Here is a 13,916-nt window from a genome sequence, read left to right as displayed (position 1 = left end):
ACTTCCTGCTTCCCCAAAAAGGAAAGCGAGTTCTATGAAGCACGTCCAGATCTTCTCATTTTAAATGACTTTTTTTCCCTTTAACATTAATCATCCAATTTTCCCAACATCTAAGTCTCTCTGAGACTTACAAATATACCAAAAATAATAATAATCATTGAAAAAAATAGTAGGTCATCATTTCAGCTGTTTTTGAGTAAGCCAAGCAGAAAATTTCTAATTAGAACATATGGAAAAGGGCTTTTTAATTAAATATTTATTTTTTAAAAATTAAAATAACAAGCATGCATAAAATATCCAAAGATCTGTGCTTCATAGGAGGAACGTCGTACTGCTGGCGGTCAGAGTTAATACAGCTGTCCTCAGCTATTTCAAAGAGTGCATGTCACCCTCTCCCACATCCAATCTGATGGAATGGAAACACTGCAGGAAGAGAACAGATAATTAATAGCAAAAAGCTAGATTTTGATGCTGGAATATACAGATATTTCTACAGGAGTTCTATTTTGAAAGCCACCATTCAATGTGACTCCAGTTAGACTTAAGCAGATGCTTAAAGTTAACCATCTGCTTAATTGCTGCTAGGATTAGGGACGGATTTAAATAGAGCTTTTAGTTCTTCTTTAACATAGTGCCACTCTCTTTTTGCCTTAATAAAGCACTTATGCCTATGGTTCATTTTAAGTGTTTCATTAGCTCTAGTGACTTCACTTACATGCTTAAAGTTAAGAATATGATCAGTGTTAGATTGTATCAGGATCTTAATTGTCTGTACAGTGCTGGCCCAAAGCAATGTTCAGCAGTTAACAAACATGCAAACAAGTCCAGCTTCTGGGAGCTGAAAATGCCAGAAATCAGCAAAAGGAAGAAAAAAACTTCAAACAATCATGACACAAATGTTCTTGTTCCTGGCCCCTAGCAGAGAACTGTGCAATATAATGAGAAAGTCCCTGCTTCACTGTCCAGGCACCTTCAGGCCGACTGTGTGTCACTGGCAGATTGACAGCAAGTGAATTTCTGTGTCTTCAGTGTGATTTAAAATCAGTTGATGAGTTAAGAATCTGCTTTCCTTTAACATCATCTTGGTTATAAGAAGGTACATTTCCCACTCCCAAGCCAGAGTGGAGGCTGGAAGGACCATGCCCACATTCTGGTGCAAGCTCACAACCCACCCTCCTCGCTGTGGTCTGTGGGCATCTTCCTCTAAGGCAACAGGAAAAGTGCCTGCCCCAAGCTATTGAGGGGGAAATAAAAACTCAGACCAGGAAATTAATTAGATGCTGGAAATGAACTGACTTCACATCTGGGCTTGGAGGAAGAGCATTTTTCTCAAGGAGTTTCAGTCTGTTTTGGTTTTCCATCTGGGTGGCTGGACATAATGAGTGATTTTACAAGAAGAGTTCCCTGCCTCCAGTCCAAGCTCAGGGACCCATAAAGAGGTGTTTTCCTCCCTTGAGTTTTCTCCCAGTTTGAGTGTCACATTCACTTAGAGATAAAATTTCAATCTGCAATTTCACTCTATATAAAGGAATTGAATTAGTTACTATCCTTTCTGTGCCTGGCTAGTCAGGAGACAGTCCTATGTGGGGTGGATTTTTACTTCTAGAGCTAGAAGTTCCTTTTCCCCTCATTTTCTGAGTGTTTTTGCATGTGAGGTTAGGCACGCTGCAAATTCACCAGCCACCATGCTGGCTCTCTTCTCTGCCCCATGGTGCTACAGATGCCATTGAACTCCAGCAGCCTCCTGGCTCCACTGCTCTTTAAATCCTTTTTCCTGAGAGCTAAACCCCAAACTGGTGTTTGCTTTTCTACCTGACCCAGGGAGTTAGAGCACAAGGGTGTGTTAGAGCATCTCGTGGGGTTTCTGTTTTTCTAGCCCATGACATAAGACACAGGGCCACTGGACACTGGTGCAGTGGAGCATTGGCTGCATCACTGACTGCATACCTGTTTTCAGGAAACCCCACTTGGTTGCATGGGAATCCAAATAAAGTTTTTTTTTTGTCTGTCAGGAAGCTGTCACTAGTGAATTATGCCCAGACTGTAACAAGCAAGGTGGCCTCTGGCTTTGGCTTTCTGCTAAGTAGTCTGTATGTTCTGTATAAAGGGAGAGCAGGATGGGAGGGTCAGGCTTCCCGGATCTGTTCCCTAAGGCGCAGCACTGAAGAGAGTATTTGGCTTTCTGCTCTCACAGTGAGCGTGCAGTCCAACCCCACTGGAGAGCCCTTCCTGTAGTGATTTCATCCTCACTTTTTGGTTGTCTTGATACCTCATGAAAGAGGGAAAACATGGGGAAGACTTTGTGTTCCTTTTCCTTCTCTTTCCTGCCAATACCATAGGGTTAAAAACAACCATGTATTTCTTCCGAAGGTATTAGCATAATTCTTTCTCCACTCTGAATGTGCAATAGCTGGCTGTGTTCCACATAAGATTGCATTTAACTAATTCTGCTTTAGAGACCCATACTATTTATATCCTCTAAAATCAACTTCATCTTCAGAAATGCCCTTTAAAGGACACTTTTTTTTTTCTTTTTTTTTTTTCTATCTGACCATATGTTTTCACTGTGATCTGTGTATTTTAGATGTGTTTCCAAAGGTTAGCATCCAGGACTGCTCCCCCCAGATGCTGTTTTTGCATTGCTATCTAATGTTAGTCATGCAGCCTGCTCAGCTGTTTGATTTTTGAGAAACCCAGTCCATATTTATCTAATTACTTTGTGTTTGGAGAGTCGGTGAGAAGTTCTCAAATGCAGAAGAGATCCCAGGCACTGACTGTCAACACCAGCTAAGTTTGTACAGTGCAGTTTCCCTCCAGCCGTGCAGAGCTTTCTGTCCCAGAAAGAAGGTCCCTGTTCTCTTTCTTTTCATCTGGATTTCTTATGTTAATTTCCCCATTTCTTTTTCCTGATTTATGCTGGAACATGCAAGAAATGGCAGCCTTAAATATACAATAAATAAACAAATAAATAAAATCAAAGAAAATCAGAGCAAATGAAGTCTGAAATGCTACGGAGAGATTTTAAACTCTAGATTAATTGTGAGTTCAAACGTCCCCATTTTGGGGGGGCTTATTGTCACTATTGCTTTCTAAACACAGAGGCATGGCTGCTGAAAAATTCCTACGCAGGACAGATTTCTTTTCCAGAGTCTCCTGCTAGTGAGTCTAGTTAGCATTGGAAAAAGCTGCACTATTTGATAGATCTTATATTCCATTGTGTACCTGGAGGAAAAACATTTCTTCATCAAGAAAACAGCTTTCTCCAAAGATGCTTCAAAAGGTATCTGTTTCCTTGGAGAGGGATATTTGAAACTGTATAACCTTTATCTTCAACACAGTGTTGTTCTTTTAAAATATCATTTTAGCCAAGATCGGGAAATATTTTTTTGTAGTTTTCTTTTTCTGTAGGTGTATTTTTTAACTCTAGTTGCTTAAAAACAAAAGTTGTGTTTTCCTCGTAGAGAGGACTTCCAGAGAGTTTTCTTTTGCAGTTTGGCACTGATGATTTTGAAAGAGTCAGTGAATATCTACACAAATGCACCATGAAGGAGAGATGTACTTGTGTGTAGGAAGTTCAGGGGTGGGTATAGCTTTCATGGTATGTGTTGCATCACTAGATTTAAGACACGTGTAGGAGGAAGAAACTCTACTGTGAATGAGAGTGTGAGTTCTGAGTGCTTTCAACAAAGACAGATGTTTTTGTGAGCAAACTTGAAGCTCCATTGTATGAGACAGTCCTTCTCACATTACCATTGTTTGCTCAGATGTTTGTGGGAGAAGGATCATTTTCCACAAGGGATTATCTTCCACCTGTTTTTGGTGTATCTAACAGGCTGTGTGATTTTTCTCAAGTGGTCAGACTGACACTCCAGAACTTCAGAGCTCAATGCAGCTAGGTATCTTCCATCTGCAGCTCTATGTTTGCCTCCTCCTTGATATCTTACTGTTCATTTAAGCCTCCATCTCCTGTAACCTTAAAGTAATGAATGAACAATACCCATTATAGTGAAGCAGTTACGGCTTCCATACACAGCCCTACCTGTCACAAAGCCAAGGAAAGGAGAACATTTCAAAGGAAGTGAGATGTCCCCTGTCCCCACATATGCTTCATTATTCTGCATGAGGACCACCTCTAACCACGGTTGTCCAAGCACTTCAGCCTCCAGACTGGATGATTGCACCCATCTGCCTTTGAATCATGCATTTCTAATACATTTTACCCTCAGCTCCCCCCATGCAATCAACTATTCCTGCCAATGCTGACAGGCTCCAGAAGTGTGCATAGAAAGTCAGACATAAAAGATTAAAGCTGCAATATGTGATCTTCAGTAGCCAAAATAAGATCCTTCTGGGAAGATAGTTCTGGTACTTACAGGTGTTTGAGTCTTCCAGTTTGGGCTGTGCACTGAGCATGGGGCAAAACCCATCATAGGTGGTTTATACAGGTATATGTATAAAGCATATGCACTCTCACATTATGTCCCTGTAGAGATACATACACACTTACATAAAAAACCTGCTGATAAGAAACTGTAACCAGCCCAACAGTAGAATCTTAGCTTCCCATCAGTAACTTGCTCTGTTACAACCAGTACTTCATCTGGGTTGACCTGGGTTCTGCCATTTCTTTCCTTCACTCGTTAGACTAGACTCTTCATACGTCCACATAAAAGTAATTTCAATTTCAAAAGACTTCAACTTCCATTGCAAAAACAAGAGGTCAAAAAGTAGCTAATGACCAAGTTGAAGTTTCCTGTGAAATCTTAGCTCATACAGTCTTTACGCACATGATGGATTTTTTTTATCCAGAAGAAATATCTGCCTTGAGCTCTGTTTGGATAGGGTAGCTCTGGGCATTAGTCTCCACCATATAGTGGAGCAGGAGCACCAAGACGTGAGAAGCAGGCACCACCTGACAACTGGGCAGGCTAAGCACTTGGCTGGCTTCTCTCTTGACACCAGTGGGGAGGCTGCAGTCAAACCACTGCACAAATCCTGCTGGCAACTCTGAAGCAGCCTGAGGAGTGAGAAACACTCACCTGCTGCCTGACCTTGCTATGTGCGCTAACCACAGAGCCGGGCTGGCAGCAAGGACTCCTGGTGCCCTCAGAGATGCTGCTGAGGGGGCAGGCAGGAGGTGACCTTCTGTCAGAGGATGCTGGGGAGGCTCTGCCAATGTGGGCCTGCCTCCTGGGAGCAGCCTGGAGGAAGCTGAGCCATTCAGTTAATCAGAGCCTTTGAACGTCACTTTGGTTTCTCGTTGCTGAAGTTTCCAACACCTGCAAGAAGATTTTCAGAGGTGCTGAGCTCCATCAAGCTTCCACAGCCATAACTAGCGGGATGTGCTCTCACCACCGTGATGATGGGGCTCGGGGAGGAGAGTAACCAGCCTGGGACGGGGCTGGGGTTGGGGGAGCATTTCCAGCTTCTCCATCCTCCCTGTGCTGCTGCATGGCCTCAGGAAGTGCTTTCACCTGCATTCTTCATTTTCCTCACGCATAAACCAGAAATGGTTGCACCTGCCTTACCTTCCTCACAAAAGTGGTATGATTAATTAGCATCTTAGTTATGCTTGCAAAATCCTAATAAAAATCCCCAGTACGATCTGCAAAATTTGACCTGTCTGTTCCATGGGGGTTCCTCAAAGTAATAAAATCTTGCAGATGCAGGTACAATTGCTCTCTTGCTCAGCTTAAATCTGGGGCTAACAGAGCCCACCCTACCTGCAATGAGAGTGTAGAAACCATTTGTGAGACTTAGATGAGAACTAGAGGGAAGCCTGTATGGAAAATAACAGTTCCATAATCAGTGCAGTATTTGGATGGCGTGGGATACTAAAGAATAGGGCCATTCACCACTTAATGAGGATTAAAATAACTCTTGAATAGCTGCCTTATTCCCTGAGCATCCTGTTCAATGAATGAGTCATAGGATTACAGTTGAAAAATAGGCTGGAATGGTGGAACAAAAACCTGACTTAATGAATATCAAATTAAAGGTTTGTGGACAGCCTTTAATCTGGTATCTCCAGTCCCTTTAATGACTGATGTTCTGAGTTCACTAGTAGCTTAATTTTTGTTTTTGACTCTTGTGTCCATTGCTACAGTCCCTTTTTTGGGTGTCAGTTTGGGTATCGTTAGCCAGGTGCAGAAACACTCTGCAAGCTGGATATCCGTAGCATAAAAGTATAAAGTAATTAGTTATTGGCTAATGTACATGAAAGACAGCTGGGTTTTAATGAGTATTAGGCTTAGCATCTGTATGCTCGTCACCCTGGGTAAGGCACCACAGAGTCCTGGCTGGGCAAGTCTCCCTTGGGAGGAGACCAAGGGCTCAGCCTCCCCCAGCTCCCTGGGACAGTCCCCAGTGCTGAGAGATGCCCTCTGCCACCACCCTGTCTGATCTGAACTGATGGGAGAAGGCCTCCTGTACAGAAGGGTCGCTGTCTTCTCTCCTCACCCAGGCACGCTGCTCAGCTTTGCCTGACCAGCACGGCAGCAGTTGAAGGATGTTCAGGAGGTACCCCCTGGACCACAAATTGTGGAAAAAAAAATGCCCAGTGGGGACAGGCAGATGATAAACTGGTAGCTTTGTGCCACAGGTACTTACATTCTCATCATCACTTCTTGGTCTGCTTTCTTCGTTGCCTTGGGGGTCTCCATCTCTTTCAGTTCCTAAAGCCCGTAGTCTTTTGCTGCATTTAAGTACTCTGGAAGATTAGCTCTTGAAGGGGTTTTTCATTTCACTAATGCAGATGGCAAACAGTTAGCTTGTCATCAGAAAAATAAACTGCTTGTTATGTCTTTTGCTGAATATCTCAGCTGGAGAATAAGGTTGAAGGTAGGCAAATGCTGAGGCTGCTGAAAAGACCAGAGGGGCAGAAGGCAAGAAAGTGTATTTCATAGGGCAATGGCTTCTGTTGAGTCCATTTCTTTGGTCCTGTCAAATATAGATTTCAGAGCAGTTCCCATTGCTTTAATAACTACTGCAAAACTAACACAAATTATTGCATGACTTTCAGAGCTATCATATATCTGTTATATAGCTGGCATATATTAAAAATATCCTTTCTTTGCTGTTTTTATAAGGGACTTTATTAGGGAAGACAGACCAGAAAATACAGCAATTTCTTTCCGTATTCTGACACTTGCTATTTTTTCCATTGGAGATCACAATAAATCAAGTTTTTATTAACAATAAACACATATAAAATCCCTGAGACTGAAAAAAATATACCCTAGAGTAGAGTAAAACAAAGTAGCAAAGGAAAGGTTACTTACACAGAGGTCCTTACACAAAAAGAATTGTTTCTTAAGAGCATCTCATGGATAAGAAGTGCAAGGGGAATTCTTTGGGGTATATTTAAAGTTTTCTTCACCAGTTACTCAGAGTTTTACACCCTGAGGCAGACAATTGACTTTGCGATTTATGCTGCAAATTAGAGCTGTCAACCCTGACCACAGGAAGAAGAGATCCTCTCAATGCTGAGATCAATACCTCCGCAGATGAAGACCCACCTCTGAGAAGAAGGGTGTGAGGGGCTGTTCAGTCCATCCCACCCCTGGAGCTGACCCAGGGTGCTCTGATTTCACATGCCCATTAGAGATGCTCTCAGGTCCCCAGGAGTCTGATCCTGATCTGCTCTAGGCACTTACAATGCCCATTGCCCAGAGATATCTGAGGGAGTTCGTATTGTCCCATCGCTAAAGTCGCTCAGCTACTTTTTTTGTTGTTTTGGTGACCATAAAGCATTCTGCATATTCAGTGGGAAAATTACAGCTTTGTGTTTTATCATCCACAGTAAAGAAGACATTTACGTTTCTTAAAATCAATCATTGGATGCCACAGCTGACACCAGACTAAGTCTTTTAAAAAATGCAATGCACTCTCAGCAAAATCTGGGAGATTATTAATTGAGAGATCTCTCCTCTCCATCTGGAGATGCTGGCTCGGGACACTGAGGAAAGGATCTTGGGGAAGTCTGGGGAGCACCTGAACCCCTCTCACGTGCCCATACCCACACCTCTCTGAGGCCTGACTCCAAGCCCAGCAGAAACCCCCTTCCTGCAGGAGACACCTGGCCTGGCCACGGGGGGCTGCCAGCCCACCTCAGTGTCACCTCCATGGGGAGACCTGGAGAAACAGGAGGAAGGGAGGACGAGAAGAGACAACGAGAGCTTGGTGACAGTGCACAAGATTATCTGATGCCCTCAGCACTGAATGACGGCCTGCCTCGGAAGAAGCTGTCCCCTTTTCAGCGTCCAAGATGTCACTGCCACGGGCAGAATTTGGGTGCTGGGGCCTGTCCCCAGCAGTGCTGGCACTAGTGGTGGCAGGGGTGTGAGGTGGGCAGCACGGCTTGGGGCTAGACATGCCGTGCACGTTGTGTTGTCAGTGGGGCCACTTCCCTGGGGCGGCTGCAAAGGGCCTCCTGCAGGGACATGACCAGCCAGGAGATGTCAGGGCAGGCTGCTTTGGGGCTGGTCCCATGGTTGTCTAAGTTAATGCAGGTGCTTACGACTGGGTCCTACGTGGTAGCATTAAGCCTTCTGGAGGGCTCGGACAGGCTGGTACCTGCAGCAGAAGGGCCACCTGAGCAAGGCAGCCAGGCCACCTAGACAGGCCCTCGTCCCCTGGCACCTGCAGACTTCTCTTTCTCCCTCCTAAAGACTTGGTCTTTTCCTCACCCTGGAGGGACACAGCTTTCTCTTGACCTGTGCCACACTTCTCCTGCACCATCCCTCATGCAGGCCCAGCATCCCATCCCTCCCGCTCCATCTTCCCTTCTCCTGTCATTAACGCGCCCATCACAGCCCCATCCCCACATGGCTTCTAGTTCCCAGAGCAGCAGTTATAGGATTCACGTGTAGACCACAGACACAGTCTTGTGGGATGCAGCATTTTGCTCTGTCCTAACTGCATGAGCCCATTTCCTTTGCAAAGAAACCTGAAGCCCTTACAGCCCCGTCTGTCCATGGGGCTTCTCCTGGATTCCCAAGGCTCTGGGACCACAGGTTTTCTTTCCCACTGTAAAATGCCTCTTTCTTTCTGCTGGTTATTGTATCTGATCACTCCTCCAGCTGTGCTCAGAAATTTTGCATTGTGGTCTGGCAATTCAGAGCACTATGAATCCTTTATTTCCCTAATGGAGTTTCCTAGTAAATAGCTTTGAACTCAGATCCTTGTCTGTACAATAGATATGCTTCTGCCTAACTGGCACTTCACAATTAACAGCATTATCTTGTTAAACCTGAAGAGGTGTAGGAAGGCTCAGCCATCATTTTAAAGCATTTTATTGCTTAGAAAGTGTTTACAATAGGCTACAGAAACTGTAAATGAAGACCAGTACTGCATTCAGATGCCTGATTAGCTCAGCCACATGAAAATGACAATAATTCAGGCTATGACTATTCTGGATGCCATTTCTTAAACGGTAACCTAAGAGCATGTGAGATTTTTCAGAGGAAAGACGAAGGGAGGGGAAGGGAAGGGAAGGGAAGGGAAGGGAAGGGAAGGGAAGGGAAGGGAAGGGAAGGGAAGGGAAGGGAAGGGAAGGGAAGGGAAGGGAAGGGAAGGGAAGGGAAGGGAAGGGAAGGGAAGGGAAGGGAAGGGAAGGGAAGGGAAGGGAAGGGAAGGGAAGGGAAGGGAAGGGAAGGGAAGGGAAGGGAAGGGAAGGGAAGGGAAGGGAAGGGAAGGGAAGGGAAGGGAAGGGAGGGGAATTAGGGTGAAATGGAAAGCTGAGTCACAAGACCATGGCTCCTACTCATGCTGATATAGTCATACTGTCCTCAGTGAAGAGATATCTTGCCCCAGCAGTGAGGTTGCCAGAGCAAGTCACTGCTTTGGAGTACTCTGTGTCTCGAGGAGAGAGAAAACTGTTGTTTCCCTTCTGGAACAGTTAATGTGCTAAAGTTTTGCCAGTTACTGTTTTAAATGCTCACATTTCACATGCATGTCTCCATCATCTCTGTGTAGCCTTTTATCTGTCAACTCCTTTAGTGTGAGCAGCATTAGTAGAGAATAGGACAAACAGTTTGTATCTTTGGATGTTTTTAGCAATTTGATTTGAAAAATAGCTTTGCCATAGCCACGCTGGAAGTCCTTGCTGTCCTTAACTACGCTGCATAACTGCAGCCTACGCCTGGCTGAAACCCAGAAGAACTAGCATAGGTACCACAGGCTGCTATACAAAGCACATGGAAGTATGGAGACCTCCTGGGGAAATTTCTCACTTTTTAAGGAGAGAAATGGCTGTGTAGAAATTTTCATGCTCAGTGAAGTTACCGGGTGAAAATGTCAAGGATAAGGTCATCATAAAATACAATAGGCTCATTACTCATTACCTAGTTTGCACCTTTCAAAAATAGATTTAATAATTTGTAAATAAAGTAATAAATGGTGGATGAAATAACTGATAAAATACATAAAGAATAACAAGTTGAACATGATCCCATGATGCACTCTTGTGGCAAAGAAGGCCACCAGCATCCTGGGTGGCGTTAGGAGAAGCACTGACAGCAAGTCGAGGTGGGTGATCCTGCCCCTCTGCTCAGCACTGGCGAGACACATCTGGAGTGCTGGGTCCAGTGTTGGGGTCCCCAGCACAGGGTAGAGAGAGAGATTCTAGAGAGGCTTCAGAGCAGGACCCCAAAGATGTTTAAGAAATTGGAGCATCTGCTATATGGGAAGAGACTGAGAGAGCTCAGACTGTTCAGTCAGGAGAAAAGAAGTCTTGGGGAGGATCTAATCAATGTGTATTGATACCTGATGGGACAAATAAAGAAAACAGCCAAGTTCTTTCACTGGTGCCCACTGATAGGACAAGAGGCAATGGTCACAAACTGGAATACGGAAAATTCCAATTAAATTTAAGAAAAAACTTTCTTACTATGATGGTGGTGGAACACTGGAAGTACTTTCCATCAGTGGAGATATTCAAAATCCAAATGCTGGCCAATGCTGCTCTAGCTGACCCTGCTTTGATTAGGCGGTTGGACCAGATGATCTCCAGAGGTGTCTCTAGTCTCAGCAGTTCTGTGATTCTATGAACTCAGGAACAGAAAAACAGCTGTAAGAGAGAAGCAGTTGCTCTCAGTGCACAGACACCCCGATGCACACTGAGGAGAATGGCTGCCTTTGCAACCAAAGACCCTACAAATTCTTCATAGAGGAGGCTGCTCTAAATTCTGTATCTGGCAGTCTCAGCAACCCAGCTGCTGGCTGTATTGACTGAACACCACTCAAATGGCAATATCCAGAACACATTTGTGCCTGACAGTGTCATGAACTGAATATAATTGAAGTCTGGCCCAGACCTTATCTCTAAAACTTTTCAAAAGCACAAAATATTTAGACCATCTAAGAGAATAATCAAGTTGCTGATTGACAAGTCTCATGATCTAGAAATATCTACTTTTGGAGGAGTTTTCTAATAATAAATTGTTTTCTTACTCTGGCCAAAAAGTATGAAAGATCTAATAGGAGTTGAAGACAGATGATTGAGAACTTAAGTATATAATGTTTTTTGGTAGCAAAGTCTAAAAATACTGCAGTTATTTCTTTTAAGTATGTGTCAGACTTACCATCATGTAAAGTCTTTTAAAACTGTATTACCAAAAACGTCTGTTTGAACTCCAGAAAATATTAAAACATAATGTAGAAATTAGTGAGCAGAATTCTGTGCCATACTTGCTGGAAACTGGATGACAAGTGTCCTAGCTGATCCCAAACCTCTGAAAGTCCCTCCAGACTGAGAGGGATTCCAGAAATATCAAAGAGTTAAATTTATACTGTTCATCTTCTGATCCTGTTCTCACATTACAGTGAAATGAGACAGTATGGAGGAACAGAAACAAAATCACAAGTAATGACTGCAGGATTTTTGCTTGCTAAAAGTAACCAACAATTGAAGATCCAAAGGAAAATTCTATCTTAGGAGACCTGTCGGCCGCTTACTTTAGATGCCTGTGGGAACCTGACCTCCTTTCAAGGTTTGCTCATAACATACTGGTAGCCAGGCTAATAAGCTTTCTAACCTTCATTGGCTGTGTATTTGATAAGTATCTATTTTCTAGATGGAGATGCTAAGTAAGTTAAGGTGCCTAGTCTGTTGACATCCAAAAAAAAATAAAAATAAAATAACCTCTGGTTTTAATCCTGGCTGTACACAGACACTCAGCATGTTGTGCAAGAAGATGAATTTCCAGTGAGATAAAGTAGCAAACGAATCGTGTCAAGCTGTTCTTTTAATTATTATTGTTTTTAATGTGCTTTTTTATCCAGGGAGAAATAGCTTGTATGAGGGACCAAGACTTTAGCTAGGTTTTCAGTAGTTTGTGGGAAAGTAATGAGACTAATTTGAGAAACATGGTGCTAATGAACCTCGATAGGGTAGATGCCATAATGGCTGACTAACCATAAAAAGTGAGTAAATATCAGTAGAAAGATGAACTGATATATTTCCGCATTCAGTCTTTTTGTTACTGGTGGAAAAGGAATTTGCTTATTAAATTGACAGATGATATGAAGCTTGGATGACCATAAGTCTATTAGAAGATGGGACTGGAATTTAAAATACTCTTTAAAAAATTCAAGAAATAGACTGAAAATAAACTGATTAAATGGAGAAAAATGCTATGCATTGGACTGAAACAAGAATACTAAAAAACTTTGTATATGTTGAACAAATGGACAAGTTGCAGTTCTTTTGAAAAGCAGGAAAAACATAATGAATCATAAACTTGATATGAACCAGGAATTTTACATCATTATGGAAAAGGAAAATATCGTGCAAGTTTGTGTGAACAAGAGTAGAGCACTTAGAAAAATCCACACACTCCACTTTGTACTAGTACGGTCTCCTCCTGCAAACATGTCCCAGACTGGGTACCAGGCTGGAGAAGGATTTAGTTTAATCGTAAAGCATGCAGGACACTAGGATGAAAACAAAGGCAAAACAGGCTTTATAGGGAAGTGTACAGGAAATTATGTCATTTAGCTTGAAGAGTAAAGTTAAGGGAACACAAAATAACAACTTTGCCATAAAAAAACTATTGCAGAAAGAACAGGGATTTTCTCCATGTTCCTGGTAAACAGGAAGAAGCAGTAAAAAAAGGTGGTCTAAAAAAGCAGTAAGAAAGTTACTATGAAACAGATCTCCTAGGGACAGAGAGAAATATCCATGAGAGGTTCTTAAGAATAGCAAATTAGACATTAGGCATGAGATGTAAAATCCTTGAAATCTTCTCCCCCTACTTTAATACAATCCCCATACCAAACAAAAAAGTACTGGACAAAGACAGGTAATTCCTTATTGAATGTTTTTCTGGAAAATAAAGATGACAGAAGTCAATCAGCAGTCACTTGTCTAATGTTTTTTGTTACAGTGAGACAGAGAAAAGAAAGTTTTCCAACCCAGAGGACAGTTACTAATCACAAAGGTAGCAGTCAATCTGCCTTTGACTGCTCCCCTCCTACTTTTCGGCATGGTGCATTTAATATGAATCCACCAGGTCTTGTGGTAGTCTCAGCTCTCAGGGGAGAGAGAGCTGCAGCTCAGGTGCAGCTGTTGAACTCTTCCTCCTGCATTTATGAAGCTCCTTACTTGATCCTTCCCTAGACTCAATGTGACATCGCTGTCATGTAAGGTTGTGGTCTCAGTGGGAGAGTCTGTTACCTGCGTAGCTGGGGATAATGTCCTGGAAAGCTCCATGTGGGATGGAGAAGGAGGAGTGGAGCTGGGGCTGTGAGGTTCCAGCAGCTCCCAGGAAGGCACCACTGGTGTTGGTTTGTTCCTGGCTAGGCATGCTTCGTACCTTTACAGACAACTCTAATTTGCAGGCTCAGCAGAAGGGGAGCAGTTTGCCTTTATCATGTTCTTCTTGCATCTGGAATTTTAAGTGAACTACATAACAGAA

At 43.1% G+C, this 13,916-nt stretch overlaps 1 protein-coding gene across 1 annotated transcript in view; it reads left to right on the top strand.

Moving 5' to 3' along the window:
• Nucleotides 1–13,916, top strand: part of SHISA6 (shisa family member 6) — a 247,855-nt gene that overhangs the window by 211,021 nt on the left and 22,918 nt on the right. The window lies entirely within an intron of this gene.

The sequence above is a fragment of the Cygnus atratus genome, chromosome 18 (genome assembly GCF_013377495.2).
Source record: "Cygnus atratus isolate AKBS03 ecotype Queensland, Australia chromosome 18, CAtr_DNAZoo_HiC_assembly, whole genome shotgun sequence".
Lineage (NCBI taxonomy): Eukaryota > Metazoa > Chordata > Aves > Anseriformes > Anatidae > Cygnus > Cygnus atratus.
Note: the sequence above shows the minus strand (reverse complement) of the source record. Positions and strands in the feature narration are given on the sequence as shown.